The sequence below is a fragment of the Pongo pygmaeus genome, chromosome 21, assembly GCF_028885625.2.
Source record: "Pongo pygmaeus isolate AG05252 chromosome 21, NHGRI_mPonPyg2-v2.0_pri, whole genome shotgun sequence".
In the NCBI taxonomy this organism is placed as follows: Eukaryota; Metazoa; Chordata; class Mammalia; order Primates; family Hominidae; genus Pongo; species Pongo pygmaeus.
The window spans coordinates 4,259,699-4,282,847 of NC_072394.2; the positions used below are offsets into that span (position 1 = coordinate 4,259,699).

General features: G+C 38.7%; 1 protein-coding gene across 1 annotated transcript in view; it reads right to left on the reverse strand.

The window, feature by feature from the left end:
* Positions 1-23,149, reverse strand: part of PAK5 (p21 (RAC1) activated kinase 5) — a 303,214-nt gene that overhangs the window by 163,630 nt on the left and 116,435 nt on the right. The window contains exon 2 of the mRNA XM_054468155.2: positions 9,356-9,505. The gene's annotated coding sequence lies outside the window, so the exon portion shown is untranslated. The remainder of the gene's footprint in view (positions 1-9,355; positions 9,506-23,149) is intronic.

Consider the following 23,149-nt stretch of genomic DNA (forward strand, 5'->3'; position numbering starts at 1 on the left):
CACTCCAGCCTGCACAACAGAGAGACCCTGTCTCAAAAAAAATTTTAAAAAGTAGTAGTAACTTTTGCTAGGCTCAGTAGTTAGTAAATGAAATATCTGAGCTTCCCTCCACCCTTGCCCTCAAAAATAAATGACAGAGAAATGACACCAGAGAAACGATTTAGGAATTAAACTAATGAAAATGACTGGGTAGCTCTAAAGGAATATGATGATAACAACACTGCTCTAAAGACAAAGCCTAGGCCCTGGGCAATGGGAGGCAGAGCAGCCAAGCCTGAGAGTCAGCCCCTAGCGTGGAATCCCAGAAGACAGCCAATGTTCCTGACTCCTAGAGAACACAAAGCAATACTTTCCACGGGAAAACATCCCCAGTAGAGGTCCTAAGGATTCCTGCATGCTTGCATCAATAATCAAATATTACCCATGACCTGAGGAGCTTTGGTCACCCAGAGCCCCAGATGACCAAATAACAATCAACTGGTTTACTGTACCGATTGTACATCATGTATTAGAATTAGCAGGTAGATATGCAATCACGATGTGTAAAATGTACAAAAAATTAAAAATGGAATAAACATGAAACATGAACATGAGCTAACTGTCATGGTTCCTTTGCCATCACTGAACCGACGTAGATGTGGAAACTTGGAAAGTGTCCATGATATTCCATGGTTTATAACCCTTCAGTTTTTCTCCCTTTTTATCCAAACTGCAGATCTATTAGCTGCCCAGTTATTTTGTCCCAAAGATTTCCAGGATCTCTTAGCCACTGTTAGGTCCCTGTGGCTCAAGGCACCCTGACTGCCACTTTAATTTTGCTATGCATTATAGTAGTTAAGGCCACCTTACCTCTAACAGTAAGCACTGCTACTTAGCCTCTGTTGTTCTGCGCTTCATCATCCCAGCAATATTAGGAAGATCAACTCCCAGACAGCTTCTTCAAATGTCAACCCCAGCCCATAGACGGCAGCCTTTACAGACCACCTTCTCAAAGGTGTCAGCACTCCTTTTCAGGATCCCTTATTGTCTTTGTGAAGGGAGTGTCCTCTGGGTCTTCTTAGTTAGAAATAGTCAAGTGATAGGTCTTCTTAGTTAGAAATAGTCAAGTGATAGATTGTACCTAAAACCTTTTTAACATGCATTCTAACATCCCTTCTCTCTGAGCCATAAGACCTTTTATTGAGACTGTCAGAGAACTTGTGGCATTTCCTCATTTGCTGTAGGCCATCAGAACATACAGGATTTGAAGAACGACCCCAGAAAACTATCGGGATCAGCTCCAAGTGTCTTTGACAAACAACTGAATCTTGACTTATGAGTGAGTGTCTCTATATAAATGAATACCCTCTGATCTAGCATTATATTGTATGATAAATGTACCTGATAACAATTACTTAAGCATATGCTAAGAACGACCCTGTATGGTGCACCTGAATGCAGTTGGGAATTCCGAGCTAGGGAATCCAGGAGTGGCCAACCCAGAGAGCTATTCCTTTTCTATGAGGAACATCTGGGTCCCATCCTGTCCTGTGGAATGTGGGCTGTACAGGGGATTGAGGCCCTGTGTTTTGGGGTAAAAGGTTGCCAGGTGGAGGTTATTAGGGGAGGGTGCTAAGTGAAAATGCTATATAAACTGCATGCTTTTTGCAAGTGGTTGTGGTTCTCCTGTCCAGCTCACCACCACTAGACTCTCTCCCCTGTACATAAGACCTTCATGAGACCCCATGTCTTGTTTTCTGGCTCTGGGTCTCTTCTTCTGCCTCTTGAACCTGGTGCCATCCCCAGTGAAGTCAATAGGAGTTCAGCACAACATATATCCCCCCCTCCACTCTAATACACTCAAGGTCCACTCCCGGTTGGGTTTCAAGGTACTTCAATTGTTCAGTGGATAGGCGATTTCCCCCTGGAGAGGGCTGATACTTCTCTGCTGAGTCTACACTGTAGTTATCAGCATGGAGGCAATGAGCAGTGGCAGAGAAAGATCTTAAGACATGCAAGAATTATCTCATAAGGCACCTGCTTCAGGTGAGATTCCTACATAACTGTTGGGCAAGGAAAGCTGTTCTTCTCTGTCAGAAAAAGAAGGATGACTCCTGTCTTCCAGGGTGGTTTAAGGGAACTTAGAGGTTTAAGGTCCTCAAGCTCATCCATCCAAATGAACTCATCCTACATCTCCTTATTCTGATCATGGCCCTGAGTTTGAAATAGGAGATTTTACAAAGCTGTGTATCCTGTCTCCTTAGCAGCCCTACCAGCCTTATAGTCAGATCCTGGGCCTGTGTTACATCACAGTCTGCCCTGCAGTGACCAGAGTTTAGTCTCCTTTAAAGTAGCCATAGATATCCTCTGGCTTTCAGAGCATGCCTTAAGTTGGCAATGAACCATCCTCAGCTTAACATTTTCTTTCTGCAGATCAAAAGTAGCCATCTACTTCACAATCTGCATAATTATCAGTGCTCTAATAGCCACTTTGTGCTGCAGCTACTAGGTCTCCTAACACCTGACCTTCCACTTAAGCCATTTCCCAATTTATTGCAGATGAGAGCTTAAGTAATTGTAATGCTGCTGCCTGCCAGGGTTTATTTTTATCCCAATTTACCACTAAATATATGATCTCTATTGCTTTCAGACAGGTCAGTAATCAAATTCCAAAATCCTATCCATAGGGTATCTTGTCTGCAACTACTTGTTTTAGTTCAGTTTCCCTAAGACACTGAACCTGAGACATTCACTAAACGCTGAGGTTTTAATTGGAATATGAAATCCAAAGGCAGGAAAGAGAAGAGATAGGAAATGAAGCAGGGAAGGGTGAGCAGCAAGACAAAGTGAGATGTTACTGCTGTGACCACGGCATTACCATGAAGAAATAGAGCCAGTGGTCCAGCAAAGCATTTGCTATGTGACACGCGACACCTCTAAACGTGATGAACAGAGACATGCTGTACAGGCCTTGAGACAGAGTTCATCAGAGAGAGAAACGGAAATGGAATTTACCTGCCTTGCTACCTTCTCTTTCCCACAGGAGCAAGATGCTCTCAACCAGGTACAATCTTGTCTCCTAGGGAAACATTTGGCAAGAGGTAGTTTTATGTCTAGAGGCATTTTTTATTTTCACTACTTGGGGGTGCTATTGGCACCTAGTGGGTAAAGGCCAAGCGTGCTGCTAAATGTGCTGCAAGGCACAGGACAGTATCCCATGAGAATTATGCAGTCCAAAATGCCATCACTGCTGCTGTTGAGAGACCCTAACCTAAGTACTGGAAAAATCAAGAAAATCTGAAGAGATAAATTAGATGTGTCAAATTAAAAAAAAAAAAAAACAGAAAAAAAGATGAAAGATATGGAAGGCATTTCACAGAAGAGAACACACAGAGGGAAAACTAAACATGAAAAGATGCCAAACCTCATTAGTAACCAGGGAAAATCAAATTACAGCAAGATTCCATTTCACACTCAATTGATTGGCAAAAATTAAGATATCAAGAACACCAGGCATGAAGAGAATGGCGTTCAAAGGGAATAGTCATATACCACTTGTTGGGAGTGTAAATTGCTACCAAGTCTGTGGGAAAGAGGTTAATATGTATTATGTTGTAAAATTGATCATATGTGTATTCAAGGTGACCACTTACACCATTTTGATCGAGACTGTCCTGGTTTTAGCACCAAAAATCTTGCATCCTGGAAAACTCCTCAGTTCTAGGCAAACCGAGATGGTTGGTTACCTATACATCTTATATCCTAGGAATCCACTTCTGCATGTACTTCCCTGAAACACTCTTGCATAGGCACCAGGAGAGATATAAAAAATGATCATAGTACCATTTTTCATAATAGCAGATAATGGAAACAACAGAAATATCAATCTATAAAAGAACAGATAAATAGATTGTGATATACTAACACAATGTAGTATTACTTAGCTGTGAAAATGAACTACAAAAGTTTCCATTCTGCCTCCGAGGAGCTTGAGATGCTAATGTTAGCCTGTTAAACTTCACAGTAAAATCTGCTGCACCTGGTGACTTGGGCAAGCTCCACACTTGCAACACAGACCCAGGAGTACAATGAAGGTGGCTTTGGAAAACTGTAGAATAGAGCTGCTGTTCAATTTACACAACTCAGTCTCAGAGTGGAGAAATCCATGAATTGAAAATTACCATCTCACATACATACTACAGTGGAAACACACACATCCACAAATCTCTATATAAATATATCTCTAACATCAACAGTCTTCACAGACTTGGCCTTGTGAGAATCTAGAGCCTCGGAATTTGCTTGTGACCATAAGTCAAACTCTTCATTTGTTTTCACAAAAACCTACTCACTATGCTTAGCATGCTTATAAAAGTTGTCCCACAGAAAGAGTTTCTATCATGCAATCTGCATCATCACAATAGCTCCCTGAAGCCACAAACACAGTCAAATGCTGAAAAGTTATTTCCTTCAGGTCTGCTTTCAACCACATTGTTTTCTTCAATCACTTACAAAGGTATTTCCTCCCTCCTTTCTTGTTGAAATAAATACACATTCTACAAACCCTTTTTTTTTTTTTTTTTTTTTTTTTTAAGACAGGGTGTGTCGCTCTGTTTTACAGGCTGGAGTGCAGTGGTGCAATCTTGGCTCACTGAAACCTCTGCCTCCCAGGCTCAAGTGATCCTCCCATCTCAGCCTCCCCAGTAGCGGGAACCACAGGTGCATGCCACCATTCCTGGCTAATTTTTGTTTTTCATTTTTTTTTTTTTTGGCTGTTGTTGTTTGTTTTGTAGAGATGGGGTTTCGCATGTTGCCCAGGCGGATCTCGAACTCTTGAGCTCAAGCGATCCACCTGCTTCAGCCTCCTAAAATGCTGGGATTACAGGTGTCAGTCACCAAGCCCAGCTTACAAATTTTTTTCTAGGAGATAATCTTCACAATTTTGGTAACCCTATTACCACACCAGGCTGTCCAATCAACCATACATTCATCCATTGACCTAACTTTGTTCATCTTCCCATTTGCCTATCACTTTTTCATAAACATATTATTCTGTCTGCAAATTAACTTTTGTTTTCCTGAATTCTGGTACATTTTACAGATTTCTTGTCTTTAATCCTCCTCTCTCTCCCTCACCATTCCCAAGTAACCTGACAGCATTAGGGAACACTATATTTCTGTGTCTTTAAATACATATTATCCTGCTTTCTTTTCTTTTCTGTTCTTTTCTTTCTTTTTGCTTTTCTTTTGAGATAGGGTCTTGCTCTGTTGTCTAGCCTGGAGTGCAGTGGTATGATCACAGCCTACTTCCGAGGCTCAAGTGATCCTCCCACCTCAGCCTCCAAAGCAGCTGGGATCACAGGCAGTGCCACCATGCTCAGTTAATTTATTTTAATTTTTGTAGAGATAGGGTCTATTTGCCCAGGATGGTCTCAAACTCCTGGGCCCAAGTGATCCTTCTACCTCAGCCTCTTAAAGTGCTGGGATTATAGGCATGGCGCCCAGCCCCTTCTTGCTTTAAATTATCTTCCAATCTTATTTGGCTAGGGAATACCTACTTACTCTGTAATCTTTTATTCAGATGTTTTCTTCCCAGTAGATTGTTTGCAATCTAGTTCTTCCCCTTCCTTTATCAATGTCTTTTGCAATGTGACTTTGAACTCCTCTAACCAGGAGGTACAGTCTATTTCCACATCCCTTAAATCTGAGCTGTTCTGTGAATTTCTTTGTTCTATATGTTGTAGAAGTGATTGTTCTGAGGCCAGGTCTCGAGCAGCCTTGCATACTTACACTTATTCTCCTGAATAAGTGATCCACATGGCTCAGTTGCCATAAATAAGTCTTGGCTAGCCTGCTGGAGAAGTGAGTTGCCCTAGCCACATCCAGTCAATCACCAGACATGGGAGTGAAGCATCTGAGACTATTCAGCCCCAGCCAACCTGTCAGCAGACTACAGAGCAAACTTAGCTAAGATCAGCCAAGCTTAGTCCAAATCAGTAGAAGTCCCCAACTCACCCACAGGCTCATGATCAATAACACATGCTTATTATTTTAAGTCACTGAGTTATGGGACTATTTGTTATACAGCAACAAGTGATACTCTTTTTACTGATCCTGTTCAATAGCTACAACATACTTCTGGTATAGCCCTTATAATACTACAGTTTTTTTGGTCTTTCTCTTCCATAAACATAGAACTCCTTGGGAACAGGGGCAGTTTTCGTTTTGTATCTCAGAATCTAAATAGTGCCTGCCGACTTTTTAATAGATGAGTGTCAGAAAAACGTCAATGATTAATTAGTTAATTAAGGATTACAATGTTGCCTAAGCCAAGGGACTCTTTTGGAGGCAGACAAACCTGGGTTTGTATCCCAACTGTATTTCCTATGTTACTTCAGATAATTTGGTTAGCCTTGATGAGTCTTGTGTGGTCATCTCTAAATTAAAGACTGGAATAATATACATTCTGCAAGACTGTGGTGATTATATACATATAATCATGTATAAAGATCTCCCACCTGACACAGAGTAGATATCCAAAAGATAAGAATTAAATGATAAAATGCATGTAAAGCATTTAATATACGACTTGGCTTCTAGTTGCTCAATAAATGAAAGCTCTATTCATATGATCACGATCATCACCATCATCTTTGTTGTCACTTCTTGTAGCAGAAACTGTAGGTGCTCTATCCTCATCTCATTGGCAGTTATCATCATTGTGCAAGTTGACCTGATGGTGGCTTTCAAAAGCAAACATCTGGGACTCTGCCTGAGGGCTTCCTCTGGCTGCTGGAGTTTTCTTGGTCTACATGTATGGCACGTTACAAATACCAGGGAGTTGACACTCCACATCTCTGCCTAAGGGAGCAGCCCTTAGTCAAGATAGATGGGAGAAGACAGCTAAATACCCTAATTTCCATGCCCTTGGTTGGGATAAATCCAAGTTATGTTCTATGCTGTATCCCAAAGTTACCTAATGTGATTGTACCCCTCCTGATCACAAAAATGATAAGGCACCTTTTCTGTCTTCCTTCTTTCCTCTGCCTCACATCCACACTACCCTACAAATGTATGTGGCATCACTTCTGAATAAACACCACTCCATTTTTTTTGTTTCACTCTCTGCTTCTGGAGAAATCAACCTAAGGCACCATTACTCTTTCTAGTTTATTTTAGTCTTGTTGCTTCAGAATCCAATCATTTCTTAAGGAACTTTGACTTCCATTTGAAAGGCCTAGCCTTTTAGTGATTTCTCTAGCTAATCAAAGAGTTTTATTTAGTCCAGTAGATGACAAGACTAATCACAGAATGGAGTATGTCATCTTTAGGTCTTCTTTGTTTTCATCCTGGCTCAATTCTCTAAGTATATGAGGAAAGGGTTAACTTGTGCACCGTGGGTAGCTCTTTGCTTATGTTGATGGGCACCTGGAAACATGGTATTGATTTTGGCCAAGTCAGAGGTGAAATGTACTAGCTAGTGATTTATAAGGTGCTGTGAAAAGTCTAAAACCCCACCAGCATCCTGTACCAGCTTGTCTATGCTGTTTATCAAAATTGTACTGATTGATGCTTTGCACCTGTTTACTTCTTAACAAAGCTTGCTTTTAGCTACCTGAGCTGTGTGGTACAAAATACCCCTCAATAAGCTTGAGCCTTGGCTCTCCTGTGAACTTGTAGAGTCTCATGAGACTTTTTAATTATCCAGCACTGTATAATTGCTGCACTGGGTCTGTTTCCTAACGACCAAAAGCTTTACAGAAGGATCTGGCGTGGAGGAAGGAAGAATTCCTACACCATACAAGTTTAGAACCATTTCAGACAGTTATGAATATTGGAAAGCAAGCTGCACTTTGCTGAGATCTTAAAATACCGTTCAGTTGAGCTATCATGAATAACTCTTCTGAGCACAGACTTTAGGGTTGTCCACCCTCCAACAGTAGCTGTTGGCTTCTTGCAAATTTGTACCTACAAGGTCATTGCATACATTTCTTTTCCTCCCTTCCCTCCCCTATGGACATTGCACAATGGTTACATAATACAAGATGCGAAACCCTCACTGCACAGAGGAAAAGTTTCTCTGGTAACCATTGCTTGAATCCATATATTCTCATCTTTTTAAAGCACCAATTTGAAATTGGATTTTAATTTTCCCTTCAACATTCCATCTATGAATAACCCAGTATAAAAGTTTTAGTCTTGAAGTTATGCTTGACTGACTTAAGCCACTATCCTTAAAAAACTCTTGTTTCTCATCTAGAAGGACACCCTTCCCACAGGCTGCCTCTCAGTGGCTTCAGCAACAATGTTCTTAGAAGTCAGGAGCCATCCAGAAGCAGGAGAAGAGCTACAAACACATCTGGAATGCTCAAGTCTCCGAGTGTTACAAGATAACCCACTGAGAATATGAGATTTTGGGCAGAATTTTCTTTATTTTCACAATTTGACATCAACACCCTCTAAGTTTCAGAAGCAGGCCACAGACATATACATCATAAGCAGTTCTTTGAAATAGTAGAACAAATTACAATCTGACTCTTGTGTATTAAAACACAAATAGACAGCATACCCTACATATGGAAATTAGAATTATATTTGGAGCTTCATAAGGAGCTTGGGTGGTCATCTATGCCCAAATATCTTTCAAATTCATCCATCTCCAACGCCACATCCCTAAGCCAAGTCAGCAGTATCTTTTACGTGGGTAAGAGCACCCTGTTTTCAGCTCCTGCAACCCCCATACATACTAGTTGGCTATAATAAAGAAGAATGGCCTTTAAAAAATATAAATTTTTTCATTCACCTGTTAATGACTCTCCAATAACTTCCATCTTTATTAAAATAAAATGAAGACACTTTCCCACATCTAAACAGCTCTCCAGCTTCATCTCCTACATCCTGCTTCTCTAAAGTCCCTCTCTTAAAGTGATACTGGCCTTGTTTCCAAACCTTGAATACATCCACATGGATCCTGGTTCATGACACATGGACAGTATGATCTTCAAACCCTACTGGCTGGATTTTTTCTATCACTCAGTTCTCAGCTCAAACTCTCTAAGTATTCTGCTCTGACACTCAAACTAAAGTAGTCCGTCATCCCTTATCTCGTTAACCTGCTTATCGTGTTCATAAACATTATCAATGATTGTCAGTTTCCTTTTCATTTATTTACTTACCCTTTCCACTGGAATGTCAGCTTCTGTAAGGCCATAAGCTTGCCCTTTCAGTTTCCAGTGCCTACAACAGTTTGCAGGCCTATAGCAGTCACCCAGAGAATATTGTTGAATCAACACATGCATGTTTCTGTGTTTTTAGTATTGTTTAATTTAAAATACATTTTAAAAGGACAAAACCATAAAGTAATTTATTCCCCTACCTTTATATGATGGCTGTGGATGAATTAAAGACTCCAGAGGAGTGTGGCTATTTCTATTCTGCAACTTTTCGTTGGTGCTTGTCAGTCTTCTTCATTTTTTCTCAGTGTTCATTTTAGCAAGAGGTGGAAGCATTTCACCACAGTGTATTTCTGTAACAATATAGTACCAAAATGACTCAGAACCCCACTAGCATTATGCTGTGCTTAAAAATAAACATATAGCCACACTTACTTTACATTCTCCCACATGCAGTGCATTCTTTTTTACCGTTTCTTTCATTTTCTCAGGCATGCAGCTACGGATCTGTATATTATTACCGGGACACCTTAGGTAGGATTAGACTCCTCTTGGCTACATCTGTACCACAGCATTTTCTCCACTGTGAATAATTATTCTATTACAAATCCATTTCTCCAATAGATGGTGAACCTTGTGGGGTCAGGAACTGTGCCTTTGATTCCTGAATCTCTGGGGCCTAGCCCACTACCCGGTAATCGTATATTTTCAATACAGTCAATTCTTGATATTTGCAGTAGTTATGATTTATGAAGTCACCACAAACACTAAATTAGCAAATACTGAAGCATTGTTCCTAGGAGAAATAGAGGGTTAGGTTTCTGCAAGTCTCTGGCTCCAATATTTTTGTCAAATAATCAATACATAACTTGTTTTATGTGTGTCACTGTGTATACATATTGTTGATTTATTAAGATGGAACTCACAATCAACAGCACTGTAGCTTATGCCTCAACAAAGATTTTCTAACACACGTGTTTTCTCCATAAGGCGCGTGACAGCCTATTGTGCTTAGGAATGTGAGACAGCAAGTCAGCCCGACACTATGTGGCCATTTCAAACCATAGAAACACCAACATTAAGCACAAAAATGTAAAAGATATGAGAAGGTGAATCTGTAAATATAAAATCACAAATAATGAGAATCAACTATATACATATTGGCTGAATCACAGTTGTATGCGGATTATACAAATTCCCAACCTTGTTTATAGTTCAACATACCCTTGCCATTTAAATGAGTAAACAATAAATATTATAGATAGGGTAGAAAAGGACTACATATAGATTTTATATTCTTCATGAAAGACCCAAGAACCGAAAGCAAATATTATTTCTTATATTCTCTGCTGTCCTATTAAAAAGACAAATTCCAGCAATCCTATCAAAATATTAATAAGATTCTTTGCAGAAATGGAAAGAGGAATCCTAAAATTCATGCAGAAACACAAAAGACTCTGAATAACTAAAGCAATCCTGAGCAGAAAGAATAAAACTGGAGGCATTAAAGTACTTGATTTCAGATTATACTACAAAGCTATAGTAACCAAACCAACATGTTACTAGCATGAAAACAGACATGCCAATGAATAGAACAGAATAAAGGTCACAGAAATAAATCCACGCACTTACAGGCAACGAATTTTGCCAAAGGCTCCAAGAACACACATTGAGGAAAGGACAGTCTGTTTAATAAATGATGCTAGGAAAACCTGATATACATATACAGAAGAATGAAACTAGACCCTTCTCTCTCACTATATGCAAAAATCAACTCAAAATTGATTAAAGACTTAAATGTAAAACCTAAACTATGAAACTACTGAAGAAAACATTGAGAAAACATTACAAGACATTGGTCTAGGCAAAGATTTTTGGGGTAAGACCTCAAAAGAATAGGCAACAAAAACAAAAGTAGACAAATGGGATTACATCAAGCTAAAAAAATTCTGAACAGCAAAGGAAACAGTCGACAAAGTGAAGAGACAATCTACAGTATGAGAGAAAATATTTGAAAACTATCCATCTGACAAGAGGTTAATAACCAGGATATATTAGAAACTCAAACAACTCAAAAGCAAATAATAATCCAATTAAAAATGGACAAAAGACCCAAACAGACATTTCTCAAAAGAAGACATACAAATGTCCAACAGGTGTTTGAAAAAATGCTCAACATCACTAATCATCAGGGAAATACAAATCAAAACCACAATGAGATACTATCACACTCCAGTTAGAATGGCTATTATCAAAAAGAAAAAAAAATAACAAATGCTGGCAAGGATGCAGAAAGAGGGAAATACTTGTATGCTGTTGGTGGGAATGTAAAGTAATACAGCCACTACGGAAAACAACATGGAGGTTTCTCAGAAAACTAAAAATAGAACTACCATAAAACCCAGCAATCCCACTGCTGAGTATATATCAAAAGAAAGGAAATCAATGTATTGAATAGATATCTCCACATCCATGTTTATTTCAGTGCTATTCATAGTAGCCAAGACATGGAATCAACCTAAGTTTCCATCACTGAAAGAATGGATAAAGAAAATGTGGTATATATATATATACAATCAAATACTATTCAGTCACAAAAAGAAATTAACTTCTGTCATTGGCAGCAATATGGATGGAACTGCAGGTTATTATATTAAGTGAAACAAGCCAGGCAAAGAAAATGTTCTCACTCACACATGGGAGCTAAAAAAATGTAGACCTCATGGAGGTAGATGGTAGAATTATGGTTTCCAGAGACTGGAAAGGAAAGTGGGGAGCAAGAGAAATGAAGAGAAGTTGATTAATGAGCATAAAAACACAGTTAGATAGAAGGAATAAGTTCTAATATTTGGGAGTGCCATAGGAAAATTACAGTTAACAGTAATTTACTGTATATTTCAAAATAACTAGGAGAGAAGAATTGCAATGTTCCCAACACAAAGAAAAGGTAAATGTTTGAAGTGATGGATATCTCAATTACCTTGACTTCATTTTCACATTGTATACATGTATCAAAACATCACATGTGTCCCCAAAATAGGTACAATTATGACATATCTATAAAAAATGAAATCCCAGAGCCCAGGTATTTTCTTCTGCATGATATTAATTACTGCTTCTCCAATTTTCAGACAAGTTCAAAGAAAATTTCCCTGAAAATAATTGTAGGTTAATAGTTCGCCTTGTCTATTATAGGTCAACCTAAATTCCTAGAAAATTGTTCCATTTTTCTCCTTGGATAAGAATAAGAAATACCAGCTTTTGTTTCATTATATGCACTAGTTAACTGCAGGTACAAAATGTCCATACTTAGTTCCTCGTATTTTCTGTAAAAATGCAAGTACTCTGTGAGAGGTACACTGGAGAGAACACGCTTTACATGGCTATTTTCCAGTGCATTTGAAAAATGTTTAAGACCCCCTTAGAATATGAATTTATGTTTTAAAGGTGTTGTGAAGATTTTCCAATTAAGTTTACTTCTCAATATTTTAAAATGGTTACCTTTAACATTGATTTACTTGTACTTCATAGAAAGTAATTTGTTGCTAAAATTATCTTCTACTACAAGGCTATATAACCAAAACAGCATGGTACTGCTACCAAAACAGATATAGACCAATGAAACAGAAGAGAGCCCTCAGAAATAATACCACACATCTACAACCATCTGATCTTTGACAAAGCTGACAAAAACAAGAAATGGGGAAAGGATTCCCTATTTAATAAATGGTGCTGGGAAAACTGGCTAGCCATATGGAGAAAGCTGGAACTGGATCCCTTCCCTACACCTTATACAAAAATTAATTCAAGATGGATTAAAGACTTAAATGTTAGACCTAAAACCATAAAAATCCTAGAAGAAAACCTAGGCAATACCATTCAGGACATAGGCATGAGCAAGGACTTCATGTCTAAAACACCAAAACCAATGGCAACAAAAGCCAAAATTGACAAATGGAGTCTAATTAAACTAAAGAGCTTCTGCACAGCAAAAGAAACTACCATCAGAGTGAACAGGCAACCTACAGAATGGGAGAAAAATTTTGCAATCTACTCATTTGACAAAGGGCTAATATCCACAATCTACAAAGAACTCAAACAAATTTACAAGAAAAAAACAAACAACCCCATCAACAAGTGGGTGAAAGGCATGAACAGACACTTCTCAAAAGAAGACATTTATGCAGCCAACAGACACATGAAAAATGCTCATCATCACTGGCCATCAGGGAAATGAAAATCAAAACCATAATGAGATACCATCTCACACCAGTTAGAATAGCGATCATTAAAAAGTCAGGAAACAACAGGTGCTGGAGAGGATGTGGAGAAATAGGAACAATTTTACACGGTTGGTGGGACTGAAAACTAGTTCAACCATTGTGGAAGTCAGTGTGGTGATTCCTCAGGGATCTAGAACGGGAAATACCATTTGACTCAGCCATCCCATTACTGGGTATATACCCAAAGGATTATAAATCATGCTGCTATAAAGACACATGCACATGTATGTTTATTGTGGCACTATTCACAATAGCAAAGACTTGGAACCAACCCAAATGTCCAACAATGATAGACAGGATTAAGAAAATGTGTCATATATACACCATGGAATACTATGCAGCCATAAAAAAGGATGAGTTCATGTCCTTTGTAGGGACATGGATGAAGCTGGAAACCGTCATTCTCAGCAAACTATCGCAAGGACAAAAAACCAAACACCACATGTTCTCACTCATAGGTGGGAATTGAACAATGAGAACACTTGGACACAGGAAGGGGAACATCATACACCGGGGCCTGTTGAGGGGTGGGGGGAGGGGGGAGGGATAGCATTAGGAGATATACCTAATGTAAATGATGAGTTAATGGGTGCAGTACACGAACATGGCATATGTATGCATATGTAACAAACCTGCACATTGTGCACATGTACCCTAGAACTTAAAGTATAATAAAAAATATATATATAAAAATCAAAATCAAAGAAAGAACATGCAGTAGCTGAAAAAAAATCTTCTTAAAAGCATGCTCTATGTTTTAAACTATTATTGCTAGGATCCCTAGGGCATAGTAAAAAGCAATGTCTTACACAGGCAACAATAAATTCTAGAAGGACGGTTCTGACAGCTGCTTTTAAATTAGTTCAAAATAGGCTAAAATATAAGTAGACATAATTTCTTTTCTGCATCTTTTGATACCCTATTCAAATAGTTTAGAGTATCACCAGACAAGTCACCTTGTAATGGAATGCAATTTTAAAATTGATATAATCGTGTGGGTCTACTGCATAACAATAAGATAATTCAATATATTTGGCAGAAGTAATACTTTGATCCAGAAAAATAAAACTAAATGCATTTTGTAAATTTCTGTATTTTGTTAGCATCATTATATTACATTTTCTATATAATTAACCATTTTGAGTTTATTTTCTAAGGATTTGTATTACTTTTAATTTTCTATTTATGCTACAAATAGCCAAATTAATCAAGTAAATATTAGATATCATAAAATTACTTTAAGACATTCTCAAATCATCACTAAAACTCTCCTCTCATATTTCTTTCTCTTAAAACATGCCATTAAGACTTTACCCATATAACTCTGCTAAAGCCATATTACCATTACTGACTTTTAAAAAGCAATCTGGGGTCCGGGTGTGGTGGCTCACCCTGTAATCCTAGCATTTTGGAAGGCAGAGACAAGCTGATCACTTGAGCTCATGAGTTTGAGACCAGCCTGAGCAACATGGTGAAACCCCATCTCCACAAAAAATACAAAAATGAGCCGGGTGTGGTGGTGCAGGCCTGTCGTCCCAGCTACTTGGAAGGCTGGGGTATGGGGATGGCTTGAGCCTGGGAGGTAGAAGTTGCAGTGAGCTGAGATCACGCCACCGTATTCCAGCCTGGGTGACAGAGCCAGAACTTACCTCAAAAAAAAAAAAAAAAAAAAAAAGAAATCTGAATGCTGAATGTTTAGTAGACTATGTTCAGATAACAGCTATACCATTCTGAACATGTTGATAATGCATATTTTAACAAAAGGTACAGATGTCAATTAAATTTAGAATTTGCATTTCCAACCTTCAAGAGGATGGAGTTGGCTTTGTATCCACAGACTGGCTCCACCTTTTACTAGCTGCACGATTTGAGGCAATTTATTATTCCCTGAGATTATTTACTCATCTGAAAGATGGAGATGAATACCATTTTCTATAAAATGGCCTATGCAGAGTACCTGGCCAATAATGAATAGTAAAAAAATTAGCGCGCATTTTTTACCAAGTACAAAACCATTCCAAGCAGCACTTTAGTCACCGAATTTAGCTCTTCAAGCCAAAAATCAGTGACCTGATATCTGCGAATAATTTGAAAAAGAAACAAGCAAACAAACAATCCTAAATGTCCTAGTTAAGCATAACTAAGTTTTCACATAAGTTTATGCCATTTCGTTTTGTTTTCTTGTTTTGTTTTGTTTTTGAGACCAAGGACCAAGTCTCACTCTGTTGCTCAGGCTGGAGTGCAGTGGCACCATCTTGGCTCATTGCAACCTCTGCCTCCCAGGTTCAAGTGATTCTCCTACCTCAGCCTCCCGAGTGGCTGGGATTACAGGTGCCCGCCACCACGCCTGGCTAATTTTTGTATTTTTAGTAGAGACAGGGTTCTGCCATGTTGGCGAGGCTGGTCTCAAACTCCTGACCTCAGGTGATACACCTGCCTCAGCCTCCCAAAGTGCTGGCATTACAGGTGTGAGCCACAGCACCCGGCCGCCATTTTGTACTTCATTTACATAGATTCTCTGGACATTTTACTCCTATATTGGGGATGTTGGAAATCAGATGCTCATTCATGATATGCATTCAAAACATATAACAACTGCATTACAAATGGCACCTGACTCAGATATGAGTATACTATTAGGCACATCGGTAAGTGACCAATATCAATAATATATTCATATCTCAGAGTTAATGAGCCTTCTTCTGTTTTATATACTATAGAATTTTAGAGTTTAAAAACTCTAAAATTTAAACTTTAAACATTTTAAACTCTAAAATTCTATTGTATGTAAAACGGAAGGAAGATTTACTATCAGCTTTACTGGTATAAACAGTCTCCGCATGTTTTTTTCCCCTCCTCACATTCAAGAATGGCAGCCCTTTATGCAAATACATTTCAAGGTAATTTAGAGACAGGAACGGTTCCATCAGATCTGCAATTTAGAACAGTTGTTGTATTACTCACCCTTTCATCCACTTTTCCTTGGACCCAGAGATGCAATTTTGTGAGTAGTAGGTTTGATACGTGGTCCGTGCCATTATGTTAGGAAAATAGCACTTTGTCCTCCCCTCATGGAGAATGGGCTCAAGACCTTGTCCTCATTAATACTGAGTTCTAGCCAAATAAACTCCAGTGGGTTACAAAATCAAGAAAGATGCTAGATCCCATTAGATTAAAACCTTCCAACAACTCTGAGACATTAGAGTAAGAGGAGAAAAAGAATAAACTGAATTGAGAAAACTCAACATACAACATATTTTTTAACCTATTGTCTTTACTAGGATAGAAACTTTCCAAAACAATATAAATATGAATCATCTTTCTTAGAAATATGTCTTCATCACTCTGCCAATATTTCTTTGTGTATACTTTATAACATGGATAATTTTAACACTTTCAGTTAGATGCTGCATTCCTCATCCAGTAGGTGAACTCCAAGTACACAAAAGGGTTCCATTACCAGGTTTGACAGTGTAAAAGCCAGGCAGAAAACAAGCTTGCAGAGACAGTTTAATATAAACCTCCTCTGAAGATTTGAAAACAACATCACATTTGTTTCCTGCTACTCATCTGCCCCCCTGTGATCTTTGTCTCTATATATGATAAAATATTTACAGCCAAAGCTCAGCATTTTTTCTTTCCCTTCACTGTTGGAATGAGGTATGTTACGTTCTGCATCCAGAGGAGAAAGCAACATAATAGAAACTCTAAAAAATTGAATAAGTAACTTTTGGTGCGTAGAAAACCTAACCCACTCACAAATGGATTTTCTTTCATTCAGAACAAGAAAACTATGACATATGGGACTGCATTTTGGCAGAAATTATTTGTGCATTTGTCCAATGCAGGAAATCCTCTCTAGAGAAAGTTCTCAGAGCATACAGAACAATATTCTGTTTTGGGATTTCTTCAAATACAGATTGAGCACTATTTTATTTTTCTTTTCAGGTAATAATAAAACTCAGTTTTCGAAAACATCTTCACCTTTTCCAACAGGAAAATATCTGGTTTGAGTTTCTGGCCTCTTTGGGACATTTCCTTTGAGACAATAGAAGAATTGAGCTTTCTAGGACCGTGAACTATAATATTATCACATTACTGCTCTTTTTTTTCCCCATATAGAGAGCAGTTTACAATGTGTTGGCTTTTATTTTTGGAGTAACTCTTCTTTACACTGAAAAGCCAAGTGAACAATTATGTTTAGATATATTGATTTTCTGCTCCAATAGAAAAAGCACTTAAAGCTTGTATTAACTAGATGACCCAGGTTCTAGCCCATTGTGTTTGCCTTTTAAACTTAATTGACTACACTGTTCTGTCTCTGGGCTTCCTCATCCTAAAACCAAGGTAATAACAGGGTGTACTTCCTCTATAACACCTACTTACACAATTTTCAGAGGATTAAATACAATGATGTATGTGTGAGAACTTTAGATACTCTAAGGTACTACACAACATCAGGTTTAGAAAAGCTATTTTAATTCCTGTGTTTAAGTTATATGGAAATTAACTTAAATTTAATCTGACACCTAAAATGGTAAAAGATAACAGTTTAAAACTCCATTGTAATGTCTTTGGAGTGTGTGAATTCACTAACCTTCACTTCAATGAATCTGCACCTGTCCAAGCTGATTCTGCTGAGTTTAGATTTCCTAAAACAAAAGATGAGATGGGAGAAGAGTGGTGAGAGAGTTAGAGATAAATGCGCTACTAGGAAGTGAGTTTTTCACCATCACTCTCCTTTAAAACAGGGATTCTTAACTGGGGGTCGTAACTGTCCCTGGGCTCAATTAGATAGACTTCAAGGGTTCCATGAATTCGAATAGAAAAAAAGTTATTTTTATTTCTATTAGTCTTTAACAGCCAATAAATCCCAGTAATACTGGAAGGAGCTATGACCAAAAAAACACAAACACTTTCATATTACAAGTGTTGCAGATGCCTGGAAACATCATGTATACTTTGAATGCACAGCAGTTAGTAGACTTGCTATAGTGCAAAATCAAGAAATATATATCACCATAACACACATTTATTTTATTTAATGTTTTGATAGCTCTGTATCAACATTATTGCCTTTTAAAAATAATCCTAGGTATTTTATTTTACACATTAAAAAATTACGTTGCCACTGTGATAACAGCAATTCCCCTCCCAGGTATATACCCCAAAAAACTGAAAACAGGCACTGCACAGAAATGTAGTACAGGAATGTTCATAATGATACTATTCATAACAGCCAAAAGGTGGGAACAACTCAAATGACCATCAAGAAGTGATTGGATAAATAACATGTAGTATATCCAATCAGTCAGATGTTATTCAATAGAAAAAAGAATAAAGTACTCATACACGCTAGTGTGGATGAACCTTAAAAACATGTCAGGGGAAAGAAGGCAGGCACAAAAAGTCACATATTTTATAAGTGTACTTATATGAACTATCCAGAGTAGGTAGATCCATAGACACAGACAGCAGATTTGTGGTTACCAGAGACTTGGGAACAGGAAAATGAGGAGTAACTGCTTAATGGGTACAGGGTTTTATTTTGGAGCAATGGAAATGTTTTGGAATTAGATAGAGGTGGTAGTCGCACAACTTTTTGAATGTACTAAATGTCACTAAGTTGTTCATTTTAAATGAGTTAATTGTATGTTTCATAAATTTTACCTCAATAAATATGCAAAATAAAACATTATGTAAAAATTGGCCCCCGGTCTTCTGGAGACTGCCAAAGACGTCTCTCTGTCGCACAGCAGAAGGATTAAACCCTGGATATAAAGGGTTTCCCTCCATTATACAGGCTCCTCTTCCCGTGGCTCAATTGAAGAACTCGGGCTTGGCATCACTTAACAGTGATCCAGATTTTCCTAGCATGCTAGAGTGCTCCCTGAAGGTTCCACAGCTATATAGGAGCAAGAATGTTGGCCAGGTGTGGTGGCTTACGCCTGTAATTTCAGCACTTTGGGAGGCCGAGGTGGGCGGATCACCTGCGGTCAGGAGTTTGAGACCAGCCTGGCCAACATGGCCCCATCTCTACTAAAAATACAAAAATAACTTAGCCCAAGTACGGTGGCTCGCGCCTGTAATCTCAGCTACTCGGAAGGCTGAGGCAGGAGAATTGCTTGAACCCGGGAGGAGGAGGTTGCAGTGAGTTGAGAACGTACCACTGCACTCCTAGCCTGGGTGACAGAGCGAGACCCTGTCTCAAAACAAACAAACAAACAAAAAAAATGTAGCCAATGAGCACAAGGCTTGCTATCAAAGCCATTGACAGTTTTTTTTGTGTGTGTGTGTGTGTTTTTAATGTACTTCTAATATTAACTGGGAAATATAGTTCAGAAAATAGAGCATGACTAAAAGCTTTCCAGGTAAAGGTAATATTTAGCTATCACAAAAACTATACATTTAAAATATCCAGAAGCAATAGACTTTAATATTTCAGTGGTAGAGTTTTCCTTTGCTTTCACTTCTCCCATGTATCTCGTTTTGGAAATATCTTCATTCTAGCTGTAATGCTTCTAGAACTTTATTCCTTTAGGCTATTTTTTAAAATTCAAATATACGTTATAATATCAACTATTAACATGTACTATGAAGAAAGAAAAAGAGTTGGTCTAGAATGAGAGTGACAGAAAATTACTAGAGAAAGAGGTTAAGAAGTTCATTCGAAGGGAAACTTGAATGAACTGAGTGAGTGAGTGTTATAGACAGCAGCAGGGTCAACAGTCATCCAGACCAGGGAATTAGCATGTACAAAATGTCATCCAGGCCAGGGAGTTAGCATGTACAAATGTCCTGAGGTCATCAATGTTTATAAATAACAGTGAAGACTTGTTTGGCTGAAGCAGAGTCAGTGAGAAAAGAGTGGTATAAAAACAAGGCAAGGCCGGGCGTCGTGGCTCACGCCTGTAATCCCAGCACTTTGGGAGGTCGAGGCGGATGGATCACGAGGTCAGGAGATAGATACCATCCTGGCTAACACGGTGAAACCCTGTCTCTACTAAAACTACAAAAAATTAGCTGAGCGTGGTGGCGGGCGCCTGTAGTCCCAGCTACTCGGGAGGCTGAGGCAGGAGAATGGCATGAACCTGGGAGGCGGAGCTTGCAGTGAGCTGAGATGGCACCACTGCACTCCAGCCTGGGGGACAGAGCGAGACTCCGTCTCATATAAATAAATAAATAAATAAATAAATTTTTTTAAAAAAGGCAAGGTAAGTAGCCAGTGACCAGACCACGCATGGCTTTTCAGGCTACAGTAAATATTTTGGATTTTATTGTAAGTCCCAATAGAATCTAATGGAAGTTTTTTTTTTTTTTTTTAAAGAAGAAGTCTTGCTCTATCGCCCAGGCTGGAGTGCAGTGGCGCCATCTCGGCTCATTGCAACCTCCACCTCCCAGGCCCAACTGATTCTCTTGCCGCAGCTTCCGAGTAGCTGGGACTACAGGCGTGTGCCACCGTGCCCAGCTAAGTTTTGTATGTTTAGTGGAGACAGGGTTTCCTCGTCAGGCTGGTCTTGAACCCCTGACCTCAAGTGATCCTCCCCCCTCATTCTCCCAAAGTGCTGGGATTACAGGTGTGAGCCACCGTGCCTGGTGTCTGTTGGAAGATTTTATTGGTCTTACAATAAAGTCCAATAAAACGAGGAAGCCATTGACGAGCTTGGAGCAGCAGGTGCATGATCTAATTTACATTTTAAAAGTTTTCTTGGAATTGGTGGAAACCCTGCAGGAGGGAAAAACTGAAAGTGGGAATATTAGTTAAGAGGCTATCAAGTTTGCACAGGTGAAGGATGGCAGCGGGTTTGCACAAGGGTAGGAGCAGTAGTGGGAAGAGTGAGACGTGGTTCAATTCTAGATGTATTTTGAAACTTTAGTTGACTCATTGATGGCTTTGAGGTGCAAGGGAAAGTATTTTGGCCTGAGCATCAAGATGGATAGGAGTTCTATTTACTGAACTGGAAAGAATCGGATTTAAATGTGTTGATTAGAAAAATCAAGGGTTCAGTTCCAGATGCCATGATAGATTACAAAAATAAAATATGGCCTCAATTCTTCATCTTTCACTGTATAAGTGCTTTTTACCAGGTAACATTGTAGGTCACTCCCTCTCTGGCTCTAGGTTTAGCCATGTGATTTGATTTGCTCCATGGGACATTACTGACATCTCCGCATTTTCAAATACTTGTGCATTTCGAACTGTTCTTGCATCTCTGCCGTCATCATGAAATCTGTCCAGCTGGCAGATGCAGAATGAGAAACATAAGAAGAGAAGCCATGTGGCCCTGGTCACCCTAGGCAAAGGCAGCCTAGATTAGGGAATGGTCACCTGATAAGTATGTGCAAATCCAGCCAAATCACCCAAGTTATCTAGTCCACCCACTGCAGTTGCCTGAGGATGCATGAGCAAGCCCAGTCTAGATCAGCTGAACCTCACAAGTTTGTGAGCTAAATAAATGTATAAATAAATTTGTGGCTGCTTATTATGTAGCATTTTCATGGCAATAGAGACCTGACTCAGGATGTTTCCTTTTTACCCAAATATGAGTAATGCAATAGCACCTCATGTCAGCCAATCTTAGTCTGTGGGCAACAGAACACTGCCCATCCATTCTAGATTGCTTGCACGTTACAAATGTAGCAGAAAATTTGTAACAGAAACTGAAGCATAAATGAATGACTAAACCACAAAATCCAGGTTATTTACTTCCACAGGCATATTCCAAAAAAGGCCCAGCTTGGCTGATCAAAAAAAAATTTTTTAATTTGTAGTTTACGGAGATTTATTTATGTTTTTAGTACCAAAGTATGATATTTTTAAGAGTTATTGTCAAATTTGAGAAACTTCTTTCACGTGTAAAGTTTCAAGGCACTTGTTTTCTTTGAATTGCCAACCCTCAGCTACTTATTTGTCATCAGTGTCCTCATTGACTTGGTTTTTGATATTCTCTTGCACAATAAGGAACAGAGGTGCATGTTGCATGAAGCCAATGAAGCCAAAAGCTCAAGGCCACTCACTGTTCATGGACATTATGGGCTTGGGAAAAGCCCTAGAAATATGTTCACATGGTCATGTATCTTCACAAAATGTATAAAATAAGAATTTTTAACAATGACTTTCAGTATCACATTTCTTTCTAGGTGTTTCTTGGAGTTGGGGTAGCTATGGTTATTTGGGGGCTCCAGCTAAAAGGGAGGTTGTTGGCAATGCATTTGGTTTGTAATTAATGGGATATATGTATGTGTTTTGCACTCAATTTCCATTATAGTTCATCTTCGCTAGTCATCCCACTGTAGGAATGGCTTCCAGGAGTTCTCCAGCATCTCCATGTACTGACTCAACCGGCATCATAGCACAAAGATGCAGGGTGAAAGAATGAAAAAGACCTAGTATTTGCTAGCACAGTAGTATAATTATAGTAAAAAAAAAATTTAATTGCATATGTTAAAATAACTAAGAGTATAACTGGATTGTTCGAAACACAAAGGATAAATGCTTGAGGTGATCGATATCCCATTTACCCTGATGTGATTATTACACATTGCATGCCTATATCAAAATATCTGACATAACCCATAAATATATACACTAACTACATACCCACAAAAATTAAAAATTTAAAAAATTTAAAAAATAAAATGAAACACACACACATAAACAAACATGTAGGATGAGAGGGCATATTGCATATAACTGTGCCCTGCAACACTAGA